The sequence below is a fragment of the Giraffa tippelskirchi genome, chromosome 9 (genome assembly GCF_054371585.1).
Source record: "Giraffa tippelskirchi isolate mGirTip1 chromosome 9, T2T-mGirTip1v1.2.pri, whole genome shotgun sequence".
Classification (NCBI taxonomy): Eukaryota; Metazoa; Chordata; class Mammalia; order Artiodactyla; family Giraffidae; genus Giraffa; species Giraffa tippelskirchi.
In genome coordinates this window covers 148139536-148164892 of record NC_137283.1, presented here as the reverse complement: position 1 = coordinate 148164892, position 25357 = coordinate 148139536, and the positions used below count along the sequence as shown (strand labels likewise).

Sequence of the window (25357 nt, the reverse complement as noted above, 5' to 3'; positions counted from 1 at the left end):
ACTTACTAGCAGCCTTTCTATTTATTTCTTGTACCCTTCCTGCACTTAGTTCAGCAGGCTAGGAAACCATGGGAAGAATTGCTTTTACTGTAAAGCAGCCTTCAGAGACATTCTCAGACTTCACATGCAAGGCTTGATTTAGGGTTTCCCCATACATACTTGGGCTTCGCTGGTGGCTTAGCTGGTAAAGAATCTGCCTCCAATGTGGGAGACCTGGGTTCAATCCCTGGGTTGGGAAGATCCCCCGAAGAAGGGAACAGCTGCCCACTCCAGCAATCTGGCCCAGAGAATTCCATAGACTTTATAGTCCATGGGGCTGGAAAGAGTAGGACACGACTGAGAGACTTTCACTTTCACGCACACTCAGGCAACCTGGGTTCAATCCCTGGTTTGGCAAGATCCCCTGGAGAAGGGAATGGCTACCCACTCCAGTATTCTTACCTGGAGAATCCCATGGACAGAGGAGCCTGGAGGGTTACAGTCCATGGGTTCACAGAAAGTCGGGCACGAATGAGCAACTAACACTTTCACTTTCATGCTCTCACTTCATACTTTATCACTGGAGAAGAAAATGGCAACCCACTCCAGTGGGTTGCCTGGAGAATCCCATGGACAGAGGAGCCTGGCAGGCCATGGTCCACGGGGTCGCAGAGAGCCGGACACGACTGAAATGACAGCATGCACAGCATGTGGGGAGAAGGAGGTATGCACCCATCATCGGTGTCTTCCTTTCAATGCTCAGCTAAGTAGACAATAAAGAAACCACTTTTCAGAAAAAATTACCTCTTCCGACGTACTAAATGATACCCTGGTGGTACGTGTTGACTTCTGTCACTGTAAAAATGAATTTACCTCATACAGTAAGCAATCTTGGTGACTTCCCTAGTGGCTCAGATGGTAAAGCGTCTGCTTACAATGTGGGAGACCCAGGTTCAATCCCTGGGTTGGGAAGATCTCCTGGAGAAGGAAATGGCAACCCACTCCAGTATTCTTGCCTGGAAAATCCTATGGTTGGAGGAGCCTGTTAGGCTCCTGTTAGGCTCCTGTTAGGCTTTGCAACCATGGGGTTGCAAAGAGTCGGACACGACTGAGCGACTTCACTTCACTTCAGTAAGCAATCTATTTTTTGAGAGTAATTTGGTTACATGATTAAAGCCGATACTTTTCAAAAGGTGGGGCTTTCTCTCATGGACTACACTACAAATGGAATCTTAAAGCTGGGACATTTTTTTTTTTACTCCAGATAATGTTTAGAAGATGACAGCGTTGATTTCCTATTATCAAGTAGTTAATGAAAAGGAAATGATGCTGATATCTTGGTGGCCTATCAAAAGGCTTTAGCTGGTTACTATTCATTGCAAGAAAAATGAGTTTATTGAGGTATAAACCAGGATGGCCTGGAGGTGAAAGAGAATGGACATTATGTCAGTGATTCTTGAGCAAACAAACACTGGGAAACCATCAAGCCAGTTCTAATAGAAAGGCAGATCATCTGAGTCCTGGCCAGAATCCATTCATCACTTCTCCATCTCATTTAAGCACAGCCACTTGACCTCAATGTCAGAGGAGAAGTTGGCTGGACTTCAGGGACCCATAAGAGATTGTAACTGTCCAACTAGGAAGGCATAAAACCTGGGAAATGAATATGCTCCCTGGGGTGTCATCAGCACCAATGGGAAAGACCAGATGTAGCTTTTGGAAGGAAATCCAAACAAGGGTACACTTCAGGTTCTCTGGAAGAGGAGTATCATTCCTCATTCATTCATTCTATAATTCACCAATATTTGTCAAGCATTTATTTTGTGATAGGTACTGTACTAGGCCATAAGACTACAGAGATGAGTGAGATAAAGACATTTAGCAGGGAAGTGTCATAAAAGGACCTTACCGGTTGAAATGAGAAATGTGGATTTTAGTCTAAGTGTAGAGGAAATCATGAAGTGTAGAGGAAATCACTCCAGTGGCTAAGACTCCACACTCCTGATGCAGTACCCTGAGTTTGATCCCTGGAACTAGATCCCACATGCTGAAACTAAAGATGTCGCATACCACAACTACAGATCAAAGATCTGCACAGCCAAATAAGTAAACAGACATTAAAAAAATAATTCAGAAGAGGGAAGGAGTGAAGAAAAGAGGAAAGGAGAGGAAGAAAGAGAAAGAGATGAACTCTTTTATTACCTAGCTTACCCTTATGGTTCATTCCTTTGTCATAATTATTTCTTATGCTAGGAAGGATACAGAATTAGCTCTGAATTTTGGGGGCAACTCCATTCAGCCAGTACCCAACACTCAATGGAACCCTGAGCAAGTCACCTAACACCCAAACACCCCTGGATCACAGACAATCTGTGATCTCTTCCACTTGTTAACTTCTTCCTGTTTCTGTTGGCTTGTGCATGAACCTTCACTGATTATTTTTCTTTGAACACATAAGAAAAAAACTTTAAACATTTAAGCTTTCTCATATCAAGAAAGCTTGCAACTTCTCCAAAAGATCAAGGACAGCAAACACAGAGCCTGAAAAATGCAGTCAATGAACAGGTATTGTGAAAAAAATTAAAAGATTATCAAACACAAATATGTTACCTATAAAAATGCAACATCCTGGAGGAGGTGGGCACCACACTGGACCCACTACTGATTTGGCAAGATTAAAACTACAGGAGAAAGGACACTGAAGTACAGAGAGATGGAAGGATCCTGGACTTGACTGACGATGCTTGGTGAGAAGACAAGCTGCCTTGTGAGAATGTGCAATACCACTGAATGAGCTTCCTGAACCTGAACAGGAAAACAATGGCACCACAGAATTTGTTAAAGGACAAGAAATGAAGTGGACTGACTTGGCCTTACAGAGACTCCATGAGAATGCTCCCCCATAGGAAAACTGATGTTTGGCTCTTTGTTCACGCACAGATTTCTTCCTTAAAGGCAACATCCTGGGTGTTACAAGCTCTGGATTGTGATTCAGAAGGTCTGAACACTGGTTTAATTTCTGTTACCAATTTATGATTTTTGAGAAAGGTGCTTAGTATTCCTGATGGTCTGAAAAACAGTTTATAAAAATGAGTTATGATTATCTATAGGGACCAACAAACTGTTTCAACCCTATCCTTCTGGGAAGGGTGGAGTAGAAATACCAGTGAGCTGGGAGATCTCAGGTGAATCACTTTCAGTCTCTGGGCTTAGTTTCTCATGAGTAGAATGAGGAAAGTTGGATGTGAGTCCCGTTCATGCCCCGTGTTTAAAAGCTTAGGACACTGGGTTATAGGAGATTAAATGAGCATAACATATTTTCTCTCCTTTGAATCCACAGTGACGGTAGTTTTGAAATCTTCCACACATAGATTCCAATGTTGCCCAGGCACTGGGAGAAAGACAGAGAGGACCACTCGTGGTCATTCTATAAATGATAGATTTGGAGTGGCACAGGTCACTTCTGCGTACGTTCCATTGGTGAGAATGTTGTTTCTGTAAATGTAAGGAAGGCTTTGTTGTTGCCATTGTTCAGTTGCTAAGTCATGTCTAACTCTTTGTGATACAATGGACTGCAGCATGCCAGGCTTCCCTGTCCTTCACTGTCTCCCAGAGTTTGCTCAAACTCATGTCCATTGAGTCGATGATACCATCCAACTATCTCATCCTCTGTCACTCCCTTCTCCTCTTGCCCTCAATCTTTCCCAGAATCAGCGTCTTTTCCAATGAGTCGGCTTTTCGCATCAAGTGGCCAAAGGATTAAAGCTTCAACTTTAGCATCAGTCCAATAAATATTCAGGGTTGGTGTCCTTCAGGATTGACTGGTTTGATCTCCTTGCTGTCCAAGGGACTCTCAAGAGTCTTCTCCAGCACCGCAGTTTGAAAGCATCAGTTCTTCACTGGAAAGCTGGGATGTGTATAGTAGGAGGGGAAAAGCTTTTAGTAGTTAGTTGTTGGTCTCTGCCACAAGACAGTGGGACAGACTTTAAGTGTGCCAACAATATATGTAAGCAAAAAGAATTTGACTACCTGAATGACAACTGGACTTAATGACTAGATGATAAAGGACAAAAAGGTAATAAGAGGAACTGTTAAGTTAATGATTACTATCATGTGGTATTCTGAAAGACAAAACTATTCTGATTTTTTTTTAATCTAGCAAAGAAAAGAATAGTTAATAAAAGTCTCTCTGGTTGTATGCTTTTAAAAAAAAAAAAGTCTAAGAAACAAGTAATATGCCCAGATAAAATTAATGAGTCATTTTTCTTCATCTCCTTGATGCTAGTCTGAGATGTTTGGGTGTTAGAGCAGAAGTGGGTGGTTGACTCTGCAAAATTTAAAACCCCAGAAGTGCTTTCAAAATACAATTAAGCTGCTTGGTCGAAATCTTCCATTCAGAATCAAGGTACACTTAGAAGACACAAGATGTAGAAGATAGCATTGTGCTTTAGTTTGATAAAATGGCCGTGAAATGTGATTGTGCTCTTTAATAACCAGTATTCAAAAAGTCTTACAATTTGCACTTTCTGATTAGATAAGAGAACTTTTCTAAAAAATGTCCTCATTGCTCCACTGATGTCTCTTGCATTTCTGTATGAAAATGCCTATTTCTTTGCTGCCACATACCAGAGATATGTCATGTCAGCTTAAACGATGGTTGATACAGAACTCAAAGTGAGCCCCCCTGGTGTTTATTTAAATAGGGCTTTTGATTCACAAGCAATTAGCCACTCATGACACATGACACTGTAACTGATGTCATCAGAGCAGCTAATTAAGTGTACTTATGCACATGACATTCCGTGATGCAAGAGACTCAGAGCACAAACATATTTCCTCATTTTGGATTCCATAGACTTAATCACTGGGCTGGAATTCATCACAATCTGATTATGAATTTGGCCATGACCCCTTCAAAGAACTCAAACTGCTTGTTTCCAAAGGAATTTAATTCAGCATTCCTAACCTTTTTTCTTTTTTTTAACTTTCTGCAATATTTCCTGCACCCTCAGTTAAATGAATCAGCTCTGCTACAACCACTAGTTTAGACTGATTAACAAAAATAGGCCAGTGAGTTTGTTTTGAGCTTATTTCTATTTCAGCCTAAAACACAGGAAGTCTTGGGTAATGAGCAGCAGCTAAGAATAAGACCTGCCCGACTTGATCAAGACTGAGGTGAAGACACACGGTGGTCACGTGACAATGCCTCTGTCTGCTCCTTCTGGGAAATGCAGAAGGGAGCATAGGGTGGGAGGAGAAGCCCAGGTGTGGAGATCAAGCAGAGGTGCATTCAAATCCCCGGCCCACAACTCACGAGCTTCGAGACCTCTGACAGTGGGCTGAACCCTATGAGGCCCACCGTCCTCATCCGAAATGACAGATAACAATTCCCACTTCAAAAACTCTGTCAGGAAGATTTAATGAGAGAAACTGGTACAATAAATAGTAAGCCACTACTAATGCCAGCCCCTTTCTCCTCATGATCCATTCCCACTTCTAGTACTTTCCACCGCTGTCAGCCTCTCTGCCTCCCTGTCTCTCTTCCTTCTATAGCTATTTCTCTTCACACTTGTTCTTAAGCATTTTAGAGACTAGCTGAATACCATATATATATATAACAGACACAAGACACTGTTCCTGCCCTCAAATACTTAGTTTTAGGAGGGTAGACAAGTAATGAGTATTGTTAATTTACCTTTTTTTTTATGAAGTAACATCCTTTTTTTAATTACTTTTTAAAAAAATTTTAATTGGAGGCTAATTACTTTACAATATTGTAGTGGTTTTTGCCATACATTGGCATGAATCAGCCATGGGTGTACATGTGTTCCCCATCCTGAACCCCCCTCCCCCCTCCCTCCCCATCCCATCCAGTGAGTACTGTTACTCTATCCTAAATGTCATCTGGGATCAGTGACGCCATTTCTGCGGACCTTTATTTTTGATTTATTAGCTGTGCCTCACGGCATGTTGGATCTTAGTTCTCCAATCATCTATGGAACCCTCGCCCTCTGCACAGGAAGCATAGAGTCTTTATGTCTGGACTATCAGGGAAGTCCCAACAACAAGTACTTTTAATATTAATACAAGGATAAATACATGGGTGGTGTGGGTCAAGCACATGAAAGGAACATGTAATCCAGTTCCAGAGCAACAAAGCTTTGTTGTTGTTCAATCACTCAGTTATGTCTGACTCTTTGCAACCCCATGGACTGCAGCACGCCAGGCTTCCCTGCCCTTCCCTATCTTCCAGAGCTTGCTCAAACTCATGTCCATCGAGTCGGTGATGCCATCCTATCATCTCATCCTCTCTCACCCTCTTCTCCTCATGCCTTCAATCTTTCCCAGCATCAGGGTCTTTTCCCAATGAATTGGTTCTTCGCATCAGGTGGGCAAAGTATTGGAGCTTCAGCTTCAGCATCAATACTTTCCATAAATATTCAGGGTTGATTTCCTTTAGGATTGACTGGTTGCACTTATGGCGAGCAGTAGGGTATGAATGACAGAGGGCTGGTGCACAGCAGGAACATTACACACAAAATCCAGAGGTGAGAGAAAGCCTGTACCTGTAGGTAGTTCTATCTGGCAGGAAGCAGGGCACAAAAAGGTAATTGTGGGACGTGAACTTGGAAGTAGGCAGAGCCAGATTTTGAAGTACTTTGTATACCTTGTTGAGAAATTTAAACTTTATCTAGAGGGCAATTAGGTGCGACTGCAGGGTTTTAAGTGGAGAAGAGGCAGCATACAATTTGTGCTTTAGAAAGACAGAGGAGGTGACGTAGGAATTAGTCAAGATAGTGAGGCCAGATACAAAGCCGTTGACGTTCTCCAGGGAAAGGAATTGACAGGCAGAATCAGAGTAGGTAGGATTTTTAATTATCCCTTCTTGATACTGGGATTAGCCTGGGAACTTCTGTGAAGTTTCTACTTTGTCAAATAGTTTTACCACTTTTCCCACCTACCTGGGTATTAACTATAAGCACAAGTATTTGCTATTCTCACTTGCATAGTCCTCTGTGAGCCATGGTACGTAAGCTAGAGCTAGAATCCAGCTTGATTTGATGATTGCTGTGGATTTCGTCCCCTTTCTCACTGGTGACTGGTGTCTTCTTTCTGTGCCAGTAGACCCTTCTTGACAAAATTACCTTCAAACCAAACAGAACAAAACAAAAAACCTGACTAGCCTTCTAGAGAATCTATTTGACTACGGTTAAGTTCGTACATGTATATATAGAGGGGAAGACTGTTTCATGAAATATAATCTCGCCACTGAAATGACCTTCCCTAACTACTGCTGCTATAACTTGGGGAGACCCATTAGTGTTTAATAAAACATGACACATGAATGCAGCTGAAGGGAAAAGTAGTTGAAGAATTCTAATATCTTAAAAAACTCTGACAGTCTTATGAGAAACTAAGGCATTTTAGAAGCAATTACTCTAGCTTACAATTTTACTAAACTTCAAATTAGAAGGAATTACACTTTGGAAGCACAAAATAAGAAAAAAAAAAAAGAATCATACTTATTCATCTTGAAGAAGAACTTGTAAATAAAAGAACTTTTAAAAAAGTTTGCAAGGGAAAGGCTTGCAGAAGTGATGTTTGGCATGTAGAATGGATGTTCAAAATGTTTAATGGATGCTTAAAAATGTTCTGTAGACCCACATAAATATAGTAACTGCTGATGCTTCAGAGAGGAGCATGAATGAATAGCAGGAAGCATCATTTTAACACTGGCCATTTTTAAAATTATTTGGGTTCACAATATTTCTTTGCCAGAAAGCAATGAAGTGTGAAACCAATCCAATGAAACCAGATAGATTGGGACACCACTACTTCCATATTTTTACCAAGCATTCAACATGCAGACACCATCTGAAGCCTATAGTTCAAGATCATAAATCCTCCTGTGAGGCTCATTTGTTAGTATGTGGGTTCATTTATCATCCCAAAGGGACAACTGCAAAGGAAAACACAACTGAATACTGTTGATCCATAAAAGCTCACATGTTTGCATGTGACCTAATTTAAACAGAAAGAAACTTCTCTGTATTTTCTTCCAAATCTACATCCATGCCCACAAAGGCCTTGAGGATACAAATGCATTTCTAAAAATATTTCCAATTTTGTTCTCTTTTCTCAGCTCTGATCATTTCCTGAAACTACCATTGTTGAGTGTCTACTACACAACATTCACTATGGCAAGCACTTTATAAATAGGATCTTATCTAATTACAACAATATCATGAAGGATGCTGTATTAGTTTGCTAGGGCTGCAATAACAAAGCAGTACAGACTGACGGCTTGAAAAACAGATACTGTCTTATAATTTATCTTTCAACCTGTTTACACTGGTGTTGTACGACATTAGCTGCCTTGCAGTTGTGGAGGCCAGACATCTGGCATCAAGGGTTGGTTCCTTCTGCAGGCTGTGAGAGAAGGATTTATCTGTTCCAGACTTCTCTTCTTGACTTGTCGATGGGCATCTTCTCCCTATGTCTTCCCTGTGTCCATGTCTGTGTCCAAATTTCCTCTTCCTGGCAGCCCTAATGGTTAAGACTTCACCTTCCAATGCAGAGTGTGCGGGTTTGATCCCTGGTTGGGGAGCTAAGATCCTACATCCTTCATGGCCAAAAAAAAAACACATAAAATAGAGGCAATCTTGTAACAAATTCAATAAAGACTTCAAAAATGGTCCACACCAAAAAAAATTGTTTTTTAATTCCCTCTTCTCTTTCATTTTTTTTGTGCCTTGCTTTAACTTAAGTACTTCTGTAAACAGCCTGTCCCAAATAGAGTCACATTCAGAGGTACTAGGGTTAGGACTTCAACATATGAATTTTGTGGGGGACACAAATCAGCTCAGAACATCAGTACTATATTCCCATTTTACAGAATTTGACCTTGGAAGTTCCAAGGCCAGAAAGAGAGTAAGATGTGAAGCCCTGGGTCTATCTGATTCCAGAAGCAACCTCTTATTTGATACCCTGTGATACCCTGTGGGACTTCCCTGGTGGCTCAAATGGTAAAGAATCTGCCTGCAATACAGGAGATCCAGGTTCGATCACTGGGTCAGGAAGATCCCCTGGAGAAAGAAATGGAAACCCACTCCAGTATTCTTGGCTAGAGAATTCCATGGACAGAGGAGCCTAGCAGGCTACAGTCCATGGGGTCACAAAGAGTCAGACACGACTGAGAGACTAACACTTCCAAACTCTCTTCAACTCAGACCCTACACCATATCTTATCCTATCCCCCACCATCCCCAGTCTTACCATATGTAGGAAGAGCATCAGCTGATGAGCAATAGAGGAAACCATTTTTCTGCCAGGAGTAATGGGTAGTGTAAACAAAAGGAACTTTGAAAGCTTCCATTTATTATCTACTTAGATTGGATGGTAATAAGCATCTTAGAAACAAAATGAAAGAGAACTTGACCCTGCAATCTAGGATCTTTCAACTAATGATGGACAACACCAATGCAAACAAGTTCAAAAGATAAATGGTAAAAGCTGAATAAATGTCTATTATTAACTAGCTAATGAAAGGATTTCCACTAAACAAGAGCAGAGATAAAGTGGAGCCAAAAGGAAGTGAAGGGTGTTTCATATTTAGATTAGGCTGGTCTGAAGGAAATCTGCATCTCTCTTCCTGTTCTGTGAGCACAACTGAGGGAGGGTCTCAGAAGCCTCCGTTTCCTCAATTTATTTTGTGAAGCACACTACATATTTTACATATTTTACTCAGCGCGTCCGCAATGTGTCACCATTACAGATTTTATAAACGGTTCTAAACAAAATGGCATTCACAAAAATTTTAATTATTTAAGTCATAAAAATGAAATCTACCACTGAATCTTACAAAGGTTTGATTGTATAGTAACACATCAAAATTAGCTGAAGAGACATCTTGCTAAGTTTTTCCATCACTTAAAAGCATGTCAAATAGATGGGGAAACAGTGGCTGACTTTATTTTTCTGGGCTCCAAAATCACTGCAGATGATGACTGCAGCCATGAAATTAAAAGACGCTTACTCCTTGGAAGGAAAGATTATGACCAACCTAGACGGCATATTGAAAAGCAGGGACATTACTCTGTCAACAAAGGTCCGTCTAGTCAAAGCTATGGTTTTTCCAGTGGTCATGTATGGATGTGAGAGTTGGACTATAAAGAAAGCTGAGTGCCAAAGAATTGTTGCTTTTGAACTGTGGTGTTGGAGAAGACTCTTGAGGGTCCCTTGGACTGCAGGGAGATCCAACCAGTCCATCCTAAAGGAAATCAGTCCTGAATATTCATTGGAAGGACTGATGCTGAAGCTGAAGCTCCAATACTTTGGCCACTTGATGCGAAGAGCTGACTCATTTGAAAAGACCCTGATGCTGGGAAAGATTGAGGGCAGGAGGAGAAGGGGGTGACAGAGGATGAGATGGTTGGATGGCATCACCGACTCGATGGACATGGGTTTGGGTGGACTCCAGGAGCTAGTGATGGACAGGGAGGCCTGGCATGCTGCAGCTCATGGGGTCGCAAAGAGTCGGACACGACTGAGCGACTGAACTGAACTGAACTGAAAAGCATGTCAGAGGGGCTTCCCTGGTGGCTCAGTGGTAAAGAATCTGTCCAACAAGGCAGGGGACGCAGGTTCGATCCCTGATTTGAGAATATCCCACGTGCTGCAGAGAAACTAAGCCCACACACGCCCCACAACTACTGAGCCTGTGCTCTCCAGCTTGGGAACCACAACCACTGAACCAAGGCACCCTAAAGCTCGTGTTCTACAAGAGTAGTGCCCCCTCGCCTCTCAGCAACTAGAGAAAAGCCTGCACAGCGATGAAGATCCATCTCAGCCAAAAATAAATGAAATATTTTTTAAAAAGCAAGTCAGAAAAAATCTGCAATCATTCTGAGCACTATACATATGTGGAAACACCTCTCAAATGGGTAAACTTCAGTTAAAATCAGGTGATACAAACTTGATCACAAGTTTCTGGTTGAAATAGGCTTTAAATGAAATTTATTAATAGTTAAATGTTAGTCCATTTCATGTGGGAAATTAATTTGGACAAAATTACAAAAAAAAAAAACCCGACTGATCACACATCTTAACATCCAGGCTAAATAATAGTGTTGACTGCTAAAGAGCAGTCTCACCCATGGAGTTGCCCACAGGACTATGAAGAAGCAGAAAAAAGCATCTTTCTGGCATCATCCCCAGGAGTTACTTATATTGGATACTCTGATGTTAGCCTGTAGGTTTAGGAAAAATCAATTTGAATATTGTTTCTTCCCCTTTCTTTCATAAAACTTTGTCAAACAATAAACATCTTGGGTCCAAGCGACAATCTTTACCAAATAGTAAAATTTCTTATAATGAAAAATTTGTCAAGAGAGTTTGGCTACACACACACGTTTGTATGCATTTAAGCTTAAGAAATGGCTTCAAGCTCAGATGTGTAAAGGAATATGATACACAACTAAGGACTGAAAAAAAAAAATCTAGAAACAGATGTCCAGAAGCCTGGTTTCCTTGGGTGGGACTATGTCTAGTGAAAAATTCACCCCCACTGAAAACCCTAACAATGGATTCTTATCTTTGGAAGCTATAGTGATGCCCTCAAACAGTAATGGACTGTCACTATTTCTTCTAATCCCACTGAAAAGCACAGTGACACAATTCCAATGCATATGTAAATAATTACTAAGCAGCAGATAATTATGCTCAAATCAATAGCTGGACAGCTGGGTTACTCTATGTCAAAATCCAGGCAATTCAATGAAAGCTCCCCTGAGCAATATTCTTGGTTGTTATGGTGAACTGTGCTGTTACTTTTGCATTTTGATTGATTAATACACAATGTAGCTTGGCATATTTTCTATTTGTCATGCAAAATGCTGGTAACACGTGAGAAGACATAGTTGAATTCTCTTACTATTTCTTGATGAAATTTTTCTTTAATGTTTCAGGAACACAGCAAAATATTAGGTTTTGTGCATTTAAAAAGTCTTCAGCTCAAAAATCTAAAAATAATGTGCTGGCCTAGAGTAGGATGACTATGGAAATGGACAAATGCATCAAGAGAGTTCTAGCAAAGTATTCTTTTTTTTATACTATCAAAGAAAGAAGTTGATAGTAATTCTTGGAGAGGTAAAAATCTGACACTAGAACATACACAGTTCATTTTAGAGATTTCTCTACTAGCTCATATGAATTCACGGTGGATATTTATGTATTCTCAATGGGGAGAGTACATAAAATGTTTGTTCACCTTCATAAGGAATGCATTTTATACAGAAGAAGAAAAATGAGGCCATTCAGAACATTAAAACATACTTCATTGGGTAGTAGCGGAATCTAGTTTCTACTCGAGTTTCCTTACTCTGTCTTACAAGGTTTGCCTCAACCTTACTAGTCTAGTGGGGAGAATCCTAACATCTTTTATATACAAGTGTTCCAATCTTCCTCTCCTAAATCACTGCTCACAATCCCCATCTTATTCTCTCAGTGCCGATAGCCATACTTACTGGTGACAAAATATGGTGTCTTGTCCTGGGTGCCCTGTGGGGATGACAATTTCATTTAACTGATGTGCTATCTCAACAAGACTGGTAATGTGATTCAGGGAGGTGCCCTGAGCTCTACCAGCGGGTCCCCAAAGAAGAACAGGACAGATTCAACCAAGTACTTTTGGCTTCTTGTCCATGAACAATTGCACTGATCTTCAGTCCTATGATAATGTGAATGACCACACTCCTTAGGCACTACTGACCACTGGATTTTATTATTTCATCCTGTCTCTTTTTTTAAAAAATTAATTTATTTACTTTAATTGAAGGCTAATTACAATATTGTGGTGGGTTTTGTCATACATTGACATGAATCAGCCACAGGTGTACATGTGTCCCCCTGTCCCAAACCCCCCTCCCACCTCCCTCCCCATCCCATCCCTCTGGGTTGTCCCAGTGCACCGGCTTTGAGTGCCCTGTTTCATGCATGGAACTTGGACTGGTCATCTATTTCCCATAACACAAAGCTTTCTTCCCTCTCCATTGGCTTCCTCATGGGCCTCATGTCTTTTAATTCTTATTATTGTCAAACTTGAAGGGACCTGGTTATCTTTCTCCCAAGGCCATCATCACACAGGAAAACAATGTATTTTCCAACCTTCCCCACCCTACATCCCTTTAACTTGTCACAGCCCATTGTTCTGATTTGCACTGGAAATATAATTTGTAATTGCCTACAAATTAACTATAGAATTTAAATTTCTCTTCCGGGATTACTAGAGTAATCCAATCTATTTTGCTTCAGTTTCTACTTGACATGAGTATTTTAATGTAACTTTTTTCATTAAAGAGATGATGAGTGAAGAATATAAATTAATGAAGTCATGCCTAATAAACGAGAAGGGTTTGGACAATGATTAGTAGTAGAAATTTTTTTTCCCAGAAAATTAGAGGTGCTGAGTTTCTGTGTGCTTCTTTTTGCAAGCAAGAGCCTCTGCTATCTGGTGATCCCTCTGGTAAAATATTAAAACTAAGCTGTTCCTCAAGAGGTGAATAAAAGGTAGAAAAGCCACATACACATAGGTATGTTTTCAGGTATTAAAATTTCAGAGGGGATTTACATCTTCTTACACCAGCACTGTGATGCTCGAACCTCAGCCTCATCATAATGAAGGCAGGAATGTTCCCTTGGAATGTGTCTACCATCCTGGTCTCTGCGTGTGAAAGTTTTCAACTCCTCTGAGCTACTGTAAAAGCACCACTTTTTTTTTTTTTAAGTGATTTTGAAAAACTAAAAACGTCACTTGGAAATAAAGGGGGGCGGGGTTTGCACACAGAAATGGGTCAGAGAACACAATGGTTGGAGAAGGAGTAGCTATAAATACAGCCACCTACATGCCACTTATCTCAGAGGGGCAGGCTCCCGCACACATGGGCTTCATAACACCAGACGGTCCATTTGTTCACAATATTAAAGGGCATCTAGAATTAGCTACAGTAAGGGATCAAAGTTGACTGAAGAATGGGCACAGAAAAGCTGCTTCTGAAGATGGCCTGTCACTCAGGAGTGTGGAGCTCCTAGGCCTTCCTGTCGACCACTGTCTTACAGAAGGAAGCACCATCTTCTGTCCTTCTGCAGTATCGCTAGATTGTACGGCTTAAGACACTTCCTTGGTGATGCTGTGTGGTTTCTAGCTGAGAAAAGAGATTCTGACTCGGATTTTGTGGCTCACGTCTCTTGCCTATCACATCTCTCAAATAAAACAAATAGAAGGAGGTCAGAATAACCAGGCAATATGTAAACCAAGGTCTCCCCTGCTCTGAGGTTCTGCTTGACTAAAGTGTGTTTCTGTGTGGAAATGTGCTCCATCATTAACTAACATCTTTAACAGCAGGGTACTATTTAAGCTCGGCAGACAATTCAAAGAATTGAAATGGGGTCTTTCAAAGCCAAATCTAAGATTAAATATTCAAAGTACAAGTGAACCAACAGACAAGCCATTGTAACACACTATGGGTAGAAACACAAAACTCAAAAGGACCAGAGTTTCCTTAAGATCCTTTCTGAGTTCCTTATCTTTAATTTCTGGTTACTTGGCCCATGGAAACAGGCTTGCTAGAATTCAAGATGGGAAAGAGAGGTCTGTATGTAGACGTAGATTTTATGAAACACACATAACACACAAAAATAGACTATAAAATAGACTTCTAACCCTTAAAATATTGGAGGTTAGAAGCTCCAGTGGCCCATCATTAATGAGGCCAAACGAAATTAAGAGCACTCACCACATCAACAGCAAGAGAGCTTGCATCCACCAGAATCTATGATGTTAAATACTAAACATCTGGCCACAAAGTGATGGATTTTTCTCTGTCATCTGTCCATAAACTCCTAAATTCTCCAGCTTCCCAATTCATTGTTTTTTAAACCCATCTCTCAGCAATAACCTTAATACACTATAATTTTCATTAGCATGATTCATCCCTCACTCTGTAGAAAATCTTTTATCACCAAACATCTCTATTGCCTCTCCTCTATAAATCAGCTCAAACATATGTCACTTCTTATCTAGTATTCCAATCATGCTCATATGCTCACCAATCTCCCCAAATGCTCCATAGCTTCTCATCTACAGTTTCAAAATTTCACAAAACTCAATCTTACCTGGGGGTTCCTTCCTAGTCCCATTCTTTAGACAGATTCCTCAAGTCAGTCATAATTTAGAAGCAAACGGAAAAACAAACTTCTCTATAGATTTCTCCCATTTAATCTCCCATTTAATCCTATATGTACTTTCTCCCTATTCATCCTATACATCACTTTCTATTCTTGACCTCTCAAGCTCTGTTTTATTCAAAGTCAGCATGCAGTTGAGATCAACTGGCTTTTGATTAGCATTCCCAAGGACACCTTGATTTTATTATCTAAAGACATAGGATAGAAATGTGGGATCAAAACCAAAATAAAATGAATCCTTCTATTTTAATGCATATTTCAATTTTAAACTATTTTATATCTTCCATATAATTATGTGTTTTATCTGATGCTATATACATGCTCACATAAAATTTGAAACTATTGTATATTATGGTTTATCAGCACTAACAAATGTGCACAGCACTTATTAGTGTATAATTACTCTTATCTTGGGCTTTCCAGGTGACTCAGTGATAAAGAATCCGCCTGCCAATGCAGGAGACACAGGTTAAATCCCTGGGTCAGGACAATCCCCTGGAGGAGGAAATGGTAACCCACTCCAGGATGCTTGCCTGGAGAATCCCGTGGGCAGAGGAGCCAGACAGGCTACAGTCCATGGATAGTAAAGAGTCAGATGTGACTTAGCGTGCATGCCCAACTTTTATCTTACTCTGTAGTGAGGTATCTTACTCTGTAGTAGAGATCAATGTTCAAGACTCCTTGAATAATGGTTTAATGTTTATTATAGCAGTAAATGCTATTATTATCCCATTTCTACCTTCCCATGCAGGGGCCCCGGAAACAAATTTCAGTCAAGTTTACTAGAAGGAACCAGCTCATTTTGTTTAACTGAACACGTAAGATTCAGGAATCCTTTTTCTACCAGCTAGAAACAATTAGAACCAGGCACATTCACAAGACTCTTGCTCCCACCCTGATTTATCTTCCTTTTCAATCAAATAATCTTTATTTAATGTCTTCAGGCTGGGTTCTGCTGGCATTTGCTTTGGTCTAGTCTCCTAGTGAATTGATTAGAAAGAAATGTAATTTAATCTGTGATTTCAATTTTCCACCAGCAGATCACACTTGCCATTATCCTTCCTAATAATGTTGTTAAAAATATGCCAACTGTTCTCTTTGTGAGATCATAAAGTTAAAACAAAGTACTTTTTCTAAAAGAATTTGATACATGCTTCTAACGTATACTATTACTTCAGAGACCATCCCAGGGTAACAAAGTGATCCAGATGTTTGCTGCTATACAAGTAAAACATATGTGCACAGGGCCTAAGATGCAGAGGGAAATTCAAACCTATGATACCACCTCATATGGGGAGATGTACCCAACACAGTGGTTTAGAACACCCCAGGACAAGGACAGGAGGAGAACTTCCCAGGTGACATTAGTGGTAAAGAATCTACCTGGAATGCAAGAGATTCAAGAGACCTGGGTCAGGAAGATCCACTGGAGTAGGAAATGGCAACCTACTCCAGAACTCTTGCCTGGAAAATTCCATGGACAGAGGGGCCTGGCGGGATACAGTCCACGGGGTCACAAAGAGTCAGACACAAGTGAACACACATCCATATTTCATAAGGATAGGAGGAATGCCTGAATATCTGAAAAACCTGAATTTGAATGTCTAGCCTCCTCGAGCATTTTATAAGACACACGAGGAAGGAATCCCAACCTGATATCTGTTTTACCTTAAAAACATCCATAATCAAGCTTAATCTCAAGACCTAATTACCCAAAGCCTCAGTTTTCTTCTCTCCAAAGAACACAGTGGTTCTCAACCAGGTTAAGGCAGGACTGGATATGGCAGATGTGTAGTCTGAAAAATTACATTTATCATTATAATATAATTTCATCCTTGGAAAATTTCTGCTTTAGTAATACAAACTAAAGAAAATGAAGGTTGAAGAAAATAAAAGCCAGGGATTTTTTAAAAAGGGAATCTAAGTTGAAAACAGCTGAAACACAGTGAACTAAATTCTCTTCCAGATCTAAAACCTATGATCTCCCCTTCCACCATCAGCATTTGGCACTGAACATGGAAGGGCTGGTTCTTTCCCGTAATTAGTGCTGCATATCAGCAGTAATAATGAATTTCAATCTTGCTTTGATTAAATATAAAACATTTAATTCAAATATTAGTCAAACACACAGATAACACAAACATCCGTTCAGGCTCGTGTATGACTTGGCTTCTGCTAACCTCAAACAGCCCCAGACTTCCCCAGACTTGCTCGTCTTGAATCATGTAAATCACATCCTGAAATGTTTTAAAGAACTCACAACTTGCTAGTTAATAACCAGCTAACAATATGCATCCTGTTTATCTTAGCATCGCTCCTAATAGAGAAATCAGCTTCAGACCAGCTTCACTGTGGACTATCTCCCCAGTGAATAAAACGTTTCACGCTATAACATTTAATGCTTAAAGATCAGGACTCTTAGTTAAATGAATTAATCTGGTGTGAAAACTATTTGCATTTTTAACATCATCAGAATTTCTTTCACCCCCAACTGTTTAGTTCACTGCTTGTTTGATTATAATTAGCAAGAGAGGAGGGGGGAAGACATTTTATTCAATGCTAAATGGCATTCAAGAATTTTCAAAAGAAACACAGAATGAGTAGGTGGGGCGAAGGAGCTGCAGGGCTCTTTTTAGAGAGGAAGTAATCTTTCTGCATGAAGAAGTGTAGTCTGCCAACAGTTCATTTTCCCATGTGTATCCTGGATTCAACTCATTCACGTGAATATTTTGGTGATATCTATCAAGCCATTACTTTGTGCCAGGAATTGCACTAGATGATGAAGGATGCAAAGTCACAAACAACAGGAAGCTGTGGCTGAAGGATGGGGTGGGAAAGTTAGTTTACTTCTGAATTTAGGTCCTGAGATTCTGAGATTCTACCAGGAGGGTTGTAGTAATCAGTTTCCAAGGCTTGTGTTCTCCCAACATTTAGAGGCCGGGGAGGACCAGGTAATCTTTTACAAGGCTCGGGCCAAGTCTCCAGCCTTTAATATCACCTTCCCTGTGCTCCTCCAGTTCCAGCAGCAATAGCCTCTTTTCTGTGCCCAAAATATGCTCAACTGAGTTCTCCCTCTGACCTGCACATGAGAATCCCTCTGCTGAAGACCCTGCCAGTGGGGGCCTCCCCCTCCTTCAGTTCTCCCCCAGTGAGTTACCTCCTAGGTTTCCCACACAGCATTCTTCATAATCACCATCACGATTGTCAATAATCTAATTTATTTGTTTACCTGTTTACTGCCTGCCTGTCTCCACTAAAAAGTAAACGGAGTAAGGGCAGGGACCTTCTTGAGAGGACATCACATCTGAACTAAGTTGAAAACACAAAGAAGAGTTAACTGGGGAACACAGGAGAAAGTAGAGCAAGGGATTCAACCAACTGTGAACTGAATATTCAGGGAGAAAAAAAATCCCAGAAAATTCCAAAAAGCAAAACTTCAATTGGCCACACTCTGGCAACTATTCCCATAGTATTTACATTGTATTTACAACTATTTACATAGCATTTACATTGAATTAGGTATTCTAAGTAATCTAGGGGCTTCCCTGGTGGCTCAGATGGCAAAGAATCTGCCTGCCAATGCAGGAGATTTGAGTACAATCTCTGGGTAGGAAAGATCCCCTGGGGGAGGACATGGCAAGTTTCTCCAGTGTTCTGGCCTGGAGAATCCCATGGACAGAGGAGCCTGACAGGCTACAGTCCATGGGCTCAAAGAATTGGACACAGCTGAGCGAGTAATCTAGAGATGATTTAAAGTATACAGGAGGATGTGTGTAGGTTGTATGCAGATACTACACAATTTTATATAAGACTTGAGTATCTGGGGATTTGGGGAGTCCTGGAAACAAACCTCTGTGGATGCCAAGGGACAACTGTGTGTATGTGTTTGCATTCATTTATGCATACATGTATGAAAGCACATAGGTTATTCGTTTTGAGCTAAAAGATGTAAAATAGTTCTCTCATTCAATCTCTGCTCCAGAAGCCTTGTTACTGTCTAAAATATCCCCCAACAACAGCAGGACTGCTTAAAGGAACACACGTTGCCGGGAAATTCCACACCGTTTTATGTACCTTAACTCACAGAATCCAATCCACCTTACAACCCCTCAAGGAGGGCGCTGAGATACAAAACAAGTAAAACAGCCCAAAGTCACTCTGCTCAAAGAACAGAGCCAGATTTTCAGCATAGGCTGGTCAAACTCCAGAGTTCAGAACTACCAACACTACTCCTTTTATATTTGTGCATTGGAGGTTCCTAATGAAATGACAGAATATTATGGGAAGGGATGAAAACCAGAAGTCCCATCTGTATACTGGACTCAGACATGGTGCAAATGGTAATCCATGTACCTGATGCATCATCCCCGCACATTCCTGGTGGCCAGTGGGGCCAGGGTGGCTGGAGTCCAGGTGATAGTCTCAGTCCCTAAACACCTGTGTGTTCATCCCAAGATGCCTGACAAAAGCTGTCACTTCCTGTATCTGTGATCTTGTGAAGCAGGTTGAGACAGAATGGCTGAGCCATCACTCCACATTCAAAGTTTAGTGCAAGCTGACTTGCTGAATTGGGTACATATCTAGAGCAGCACAGAAGAGGATGGAACACAAGCCCACAGCGGGGTGTGAAGGAAGAGCAGACAAGATGAGGGTGTAAGGGGCAGATATGCATGTGAGGAACCTGGGAGCATGGGGTGGAGGGAAAAGGGGAGGGTAGAGAACTCAAAAAGAGCCCGGTCCCTCAGTGAATCCCAGAAAGAGCCTGCCACCTCTCCACAAGTCCGCCAGCTAGTCATCTTTATCCAAAACCAGAGTCATGTGTGGGCATGTTATGAAGAAAACTTACCTAATCTCTCTCAACTGGGAGGTGTTAATTTGATAATTCTCAGAAGATCTGGTAAAGGACAATGAGATTAATTAAAGAGGAGAAGAAATTTTCTCTAGTCTTCAAAACTCTTTTGGCTTACTGCATAATATAGAGGAAAATTATTGTAGGTCTGAGTATATATGTGTGTGTGTGTGTGTATTTGTATAGTAACACTCTTTTTATCGTCTGGGACAATGACCCTGTCTTATTCATATTTGTAGGCTAGTAGCTAGTACAATACTTGGCACACAGGAGATTCTGAGTAAATACTCGGTAAGTAAAGGAAAGAAAATCTAGAGCTTTCTCAAAAAAGATATAATGCAAGTTGAAAGAAACAAGTTATAGTCTTTGTTTCTGTTGGCAGGAACTTTAAATGTCAATATATTACCATTTCCTTATTTAATGTCCTGATCCACTGACCACACTTGCCCTGTATTCTCTAGTTATCAAGAAGCAAAACTATGACAACATCTACATTATCACCCAAGATAAGGAACCATTTGAACATATCTGTATTATTGGCCTAAGAATAACTCAAGTAGTTTGATTTCTAGAAATTTTATGGTAAAAAAAAAAAAAAAATTCCTAGAAACAAAGCTGATCTCTAAAAAAATTCACAAGAGAAAATTTATCTCTGACAATATTTAACTAACCAAACTGAAAATGTCAATTCAACAAGTCATAGAAGTTTCTGTTCACTGTCCAAAGAAGACAAATGCAACATCATTCCTTACTTAAACGCCTTGTTGCTGTTCAGTTGCTAAGTTGTTTAGGACTCTTTGCTACTCCATGAACTGCAGCATGCCAGGCTCCCCTGTCCTTCACTATCTCCTGGAGTTTGCTAAAATTCATGTCATATTTCTTTCACGGGTCAAATTTACTGTGATTTCCACTGCAATAAAAATGTTAAGAGGGAAAACATCCAGGATGGGAAAGAGAGAGACGTCGTGGAGCCTTCAAGTTCCAGACGGCCAGTGACAGAATTTTGAAGAAGATGTGAGGCTTTGCTATTATGGGCTGATATTTACAGATGCTCACTTTTGCCTTTTAAAATCATTTTCCAGATTACCACACGTAAATCGCTTATAATTAAAGTGTTTTTTATTGACTACTTATCGATTCAAGATTTCAGAATGCCCTGGTTATCACTACAGAAGGAAAAATCTTTTTTCACAGCTCCGACAGTACATATTATTACCTAAATTTCTGTCTCCTATTTGGTAATAACACACGCTGACTGAAACATCAGCTGCATTATTATTTTCCCCACTAAAATATTATGTTTAATGAAGACTTCTGGCCTTTCACAACCAAGGCAGGCATAGTAACCCTCAGCCTGCCACATCTTGGAAGCACAATCATAAATATTGGGGGAAATAAACACCAATAAGTTTTGTGACAAATGATGCCAATCACAAGGAGCCACTTCACAAGGAAATCACATGAAAGATTTTGTCTCCATCATCTTTCACGATAAGTTTACCTAATAAAATTGAAAGGGGAGAATACAAGAAAGAGGAATTACAGGTTAATTGTTATCACACAACACTTGGTCCTCCTTAACAGATGCCTCCTCTGCAAACTGTCACAACTGAACAAAGAACTTTAATTTGCAGAGGAACCAACTCGATGCTACATTAATAAAGTCACTTCTTGTTGTCTCTTAATAATGAGCTGTCAGATAGCTTGCTTTGATTAAAACAACAAACTTTCCAGCATGAAAAGACCTGGCCCATGTGAGGCTTACTGCTTCCTCTTGGATGAGATGTTCCGCATCTTTCTCACCCTAGCTTTGATTTCACATTACCTATCTGATCTCACAGTAACCTAGATTTGATTTCACATTACATAAAGTTCGATCTTGAAATCTTTCAAAATCATCCCGAGTTGCATGGATCATGACCAATTCTTGGAACAAAAGTCATCATCCTGTCCTGTTATAAATAGATTATTTATCAAGACCAGATTTCAGTCCCGGGTTGGAGCCAGTTCTCTTTCTCTCCTCCTCTGGCTGCTCCTTGCTGGCCCGGGGCAGAATACTGCCTTATGAATCTTCCTCAAGGACCCAATTATCCTGCGGCAGTGGCGCGTCAGTGTCCCGACAGCTATGGGCCACGTGCCGGCCCTGCTGTCAGAGGTGAAAGACTGCCGCACCCTCTTCCTCCCTGCGCTTCTATTACAACAAGGACCGGAGAGGCGAGCGCCTTGAAAGGAGTTCGTTAGGAATGCCCCGGAGGTCAAAGACTGCTTAGAGGAAAAGGCTGAGGTGAAAATTAAAAACAGGAAAAGTGCCAGGAGAGTCCAGACAGGTGCTGTGCTCTCCCTGGGCCCGCGGAGCTATTGTGGGAGAGCGCGGCACTCAGGCTGATTTTAATTGAGATCAATTTCACAAGTACCGTCTTCGGCACAGTCCTTCAACTGATTGAAAACCAAATGAAGCTTCTGTAAGTGGCGACAGGTTTTTCTCTCATCTTCCCCACCTACTCTCTTCTATCCAAATATGATGAGACTGAACTTTTGGAGATTCTGCGCTAAAGAAAAGAGCAGCTATTCTGGGCCAATCTCCATATATATATACATATAGTTTAAAAATAATTATTATTTGAGCTGTTCTCTTGGGAACCTAACCTGTCACTCCAATTATTTGTCTGCAGCAAACGTTTATTGACAGGTCAGACACACGAGAGGCCCCCTGAATTCTGACAGCAGCCTCTCTTAAAAATGCAATGATTCCACTTGGGGACCACAGGCTCAGCACTTGTGTCCCTGGCTGATTACATCCTAAATGTTTGGGACATGTGGTTATGGTTTCCAGAGGATGGTCTCGTGCTCACACTTATTCGAATGAGTATAAAAATCACTTGTGTCATAATGGTGATGTCACTTAATAACTAGGAACATACCACAGTCATACAAATGTAAAACCTTCTTGGTGCTTATATAGCCTAATCTTAAGACTCCACACATGACAGACTTCTCTCAATTTTAAAACACTGCTAAATGAATGGTTACTCCCACAACAGACAGAGGAAGGCCCTGAAACAAGAGAAAACTCACACTATACAGAGTTTTATGATAGTTCCTCATATTGAAACCAGAGTAAGAAGACAGTTTCTCTTTAAGAGCATCATACTGAATTTAAGATATAAAATACAATTAGTTTCTTATTATAAAGGCTAGGTAGGGTTGAAATACAGTGTACTAAAGAAAGCCATAGCTATTCTCATCTAGAGAAGTTTATGAACAATGAATGGACAAACATATGAGATGGGGCTCTAAATTATGGAAAGTACCTTTTTATACAGGGCCACTAAAATTTCCATATTTCAGTAAGCTATCATCGCTTTCAAATAATCACTCAAATAGTTATTGCAGGATTCAAGTGACATTAGGAGAGTAAATCACAGTTTTAGTACTTGGTATGCAGCAGAAGGGGTGCACATGTGTATGCACACATATGTGTGAAATATATATATACATACACACACATACTTACGTGCATGCATGTTAAGTCGCTCCAGTCGTGTCTGACTCTACAACCCCACGGACTGTAGCTGACCAGGCTCCTCTGTCCATGGGATTCTCCAGGCAAGAATACTGGTGTGGGTTGCCATGCCCTCCTCCAGGGGATTTTCCCAACCCAGGGATCGAACACTTGTCTCCTGTGTCTACTGCACTGCCGGCAGATTCTTTACCACAGGGCCACTGGTGAAGGTTATATGTACACACACACACACACACACACAAAACCTATATCCTATTTGTATTTGAAGACAATGTATTTATTCCAATGAGGTTGCAATTGATCAAAATGCAGTTGTTTTGAATTTCCTCTGAGTTATTTTCAGAGCCTTCAGCATCTTCTCTTTAGCAAGCTTTATTAATGCTTAATATCTGCAAAGGCCAATCTTAGACTGGAAAAACTTCCTGTGATGGTGGCCTGGATTTCTGGACAGTGCTGTCATTCAGAAGTGAGAGTAATCAAAGAGTCTCAAATAAACTAAAATATATCATCTGGGGTCAAAATTGAAACATACACTGTCAAAACAAGGGGAGAGTTGGTTGGGTGACTTATGACTAAAGGCAACTCCAAAAGAGGACTTGCAAGATTGTTTTGAGTAATGGCAGCTTTGGCAGAGCAAGCATGTACCTTCCTGAGTGACTACATTCAAACCCAACAGATATTTTGCTGTGTAGACACTGGGGGTTGTGAAATATACTTTTTCATTATTTTATAAGCAAACCTCACTTTTTTCTTTTTCTTTTTTAAACCGCACTCCAGAAGAATGCAAGGTTCATGGCCATTTTATTTTTTAATTTTTAAATTTTTTATGGGAGTATAGTTGATTTAAGATGTTGTGTTAGTTTTCTGGTGTACGGAAAAGCAAATCAGATATACATATATCCACTCTTTTTTAGATTCTTTTCTCTTATAGGTCATTACAGAGTACTGAGTAGAGATCCCTGTGCTATACAAGCCTCATCATATAAGGAACAAATCTAGACTCTCTCAGTAAATCTGAAGAGCTGAAAAAAAAATTAGTAGATGTTTAGTGTACATGTTTATAGGCTGCAGACAAAGACAGACTCTACTCGTTAGTGACTGCATAGAGTTGGACACAACTGAAGCAACAAAGCATGCACGCACACACATAAAATTAAGAAATAATTAGAAAAAGAGTGGTAGTTATGCTAGGTAAGACTTAGGAATATATCTTGAATTATAGAAACCTGAGAGCTGGAAGGGATCTTGGACACCATCTGGAGGTCTAGACCAATTCTCTCATTTTCAGAGAGGAAACATAAAGTTCAGAGAAGTTGACTGCTTTATCCAACCACATATATTAAAAGAGATAGAATGAAAAAAATAGATCAAAGTCTTATTCCAAATTTCCACTATACTTTGTTGTTCTAGAAACAGTATTTTAAAGAAGTCATAAATTTTTAAGAAAACTTTTTGTTACATACCTACAAAATAAATATCACTTTAAATACCTCTAGAAATGTTATGGGTTTCCCACTTGGCTCAGTGGTAAAGAATCCACCTGCCAATGCAAGAGACATGGGTTTGACTCCTGGGTCAGGAAGATCCCCTGGAGTAGGAAATGGCAACCCACTCCAGTATTCTTGCCTGGAAAATTCCAAGGATAGAGGAACCTGACAGGCTATAGTCCATAGGGTAGCAAAGAGACATAACTGGGCATGCTCACGTACACAGACACATACACATGCACACACACAGGAATCTTACAGCAGTGAATCTTTAAT

At 40.4% G+C, this 25357-nt stretch overlaps 1 protein-coding gene and 1 pseudogene across 1 annotated transcript in view; one reads left to right on the top strand and one right to left on the bottom strand.

The window, feature by feature from the left end:
- SAMD5 (sterile alpha motif domain containing 5) overlaps positions 1 to 25357 on the bottom strand; it is a 418153-nt gene that overhangs the window by 216412 nt on the left and 176384 nt on the right. The gene's annotated exons all lie outside the window — the stretch shown is intronic.
- On the top strand, positions 2537 to 2885 carry LOC145520858 (anaphase-promoting complex subunit 13 pseudogene; annotated as a pseudogene).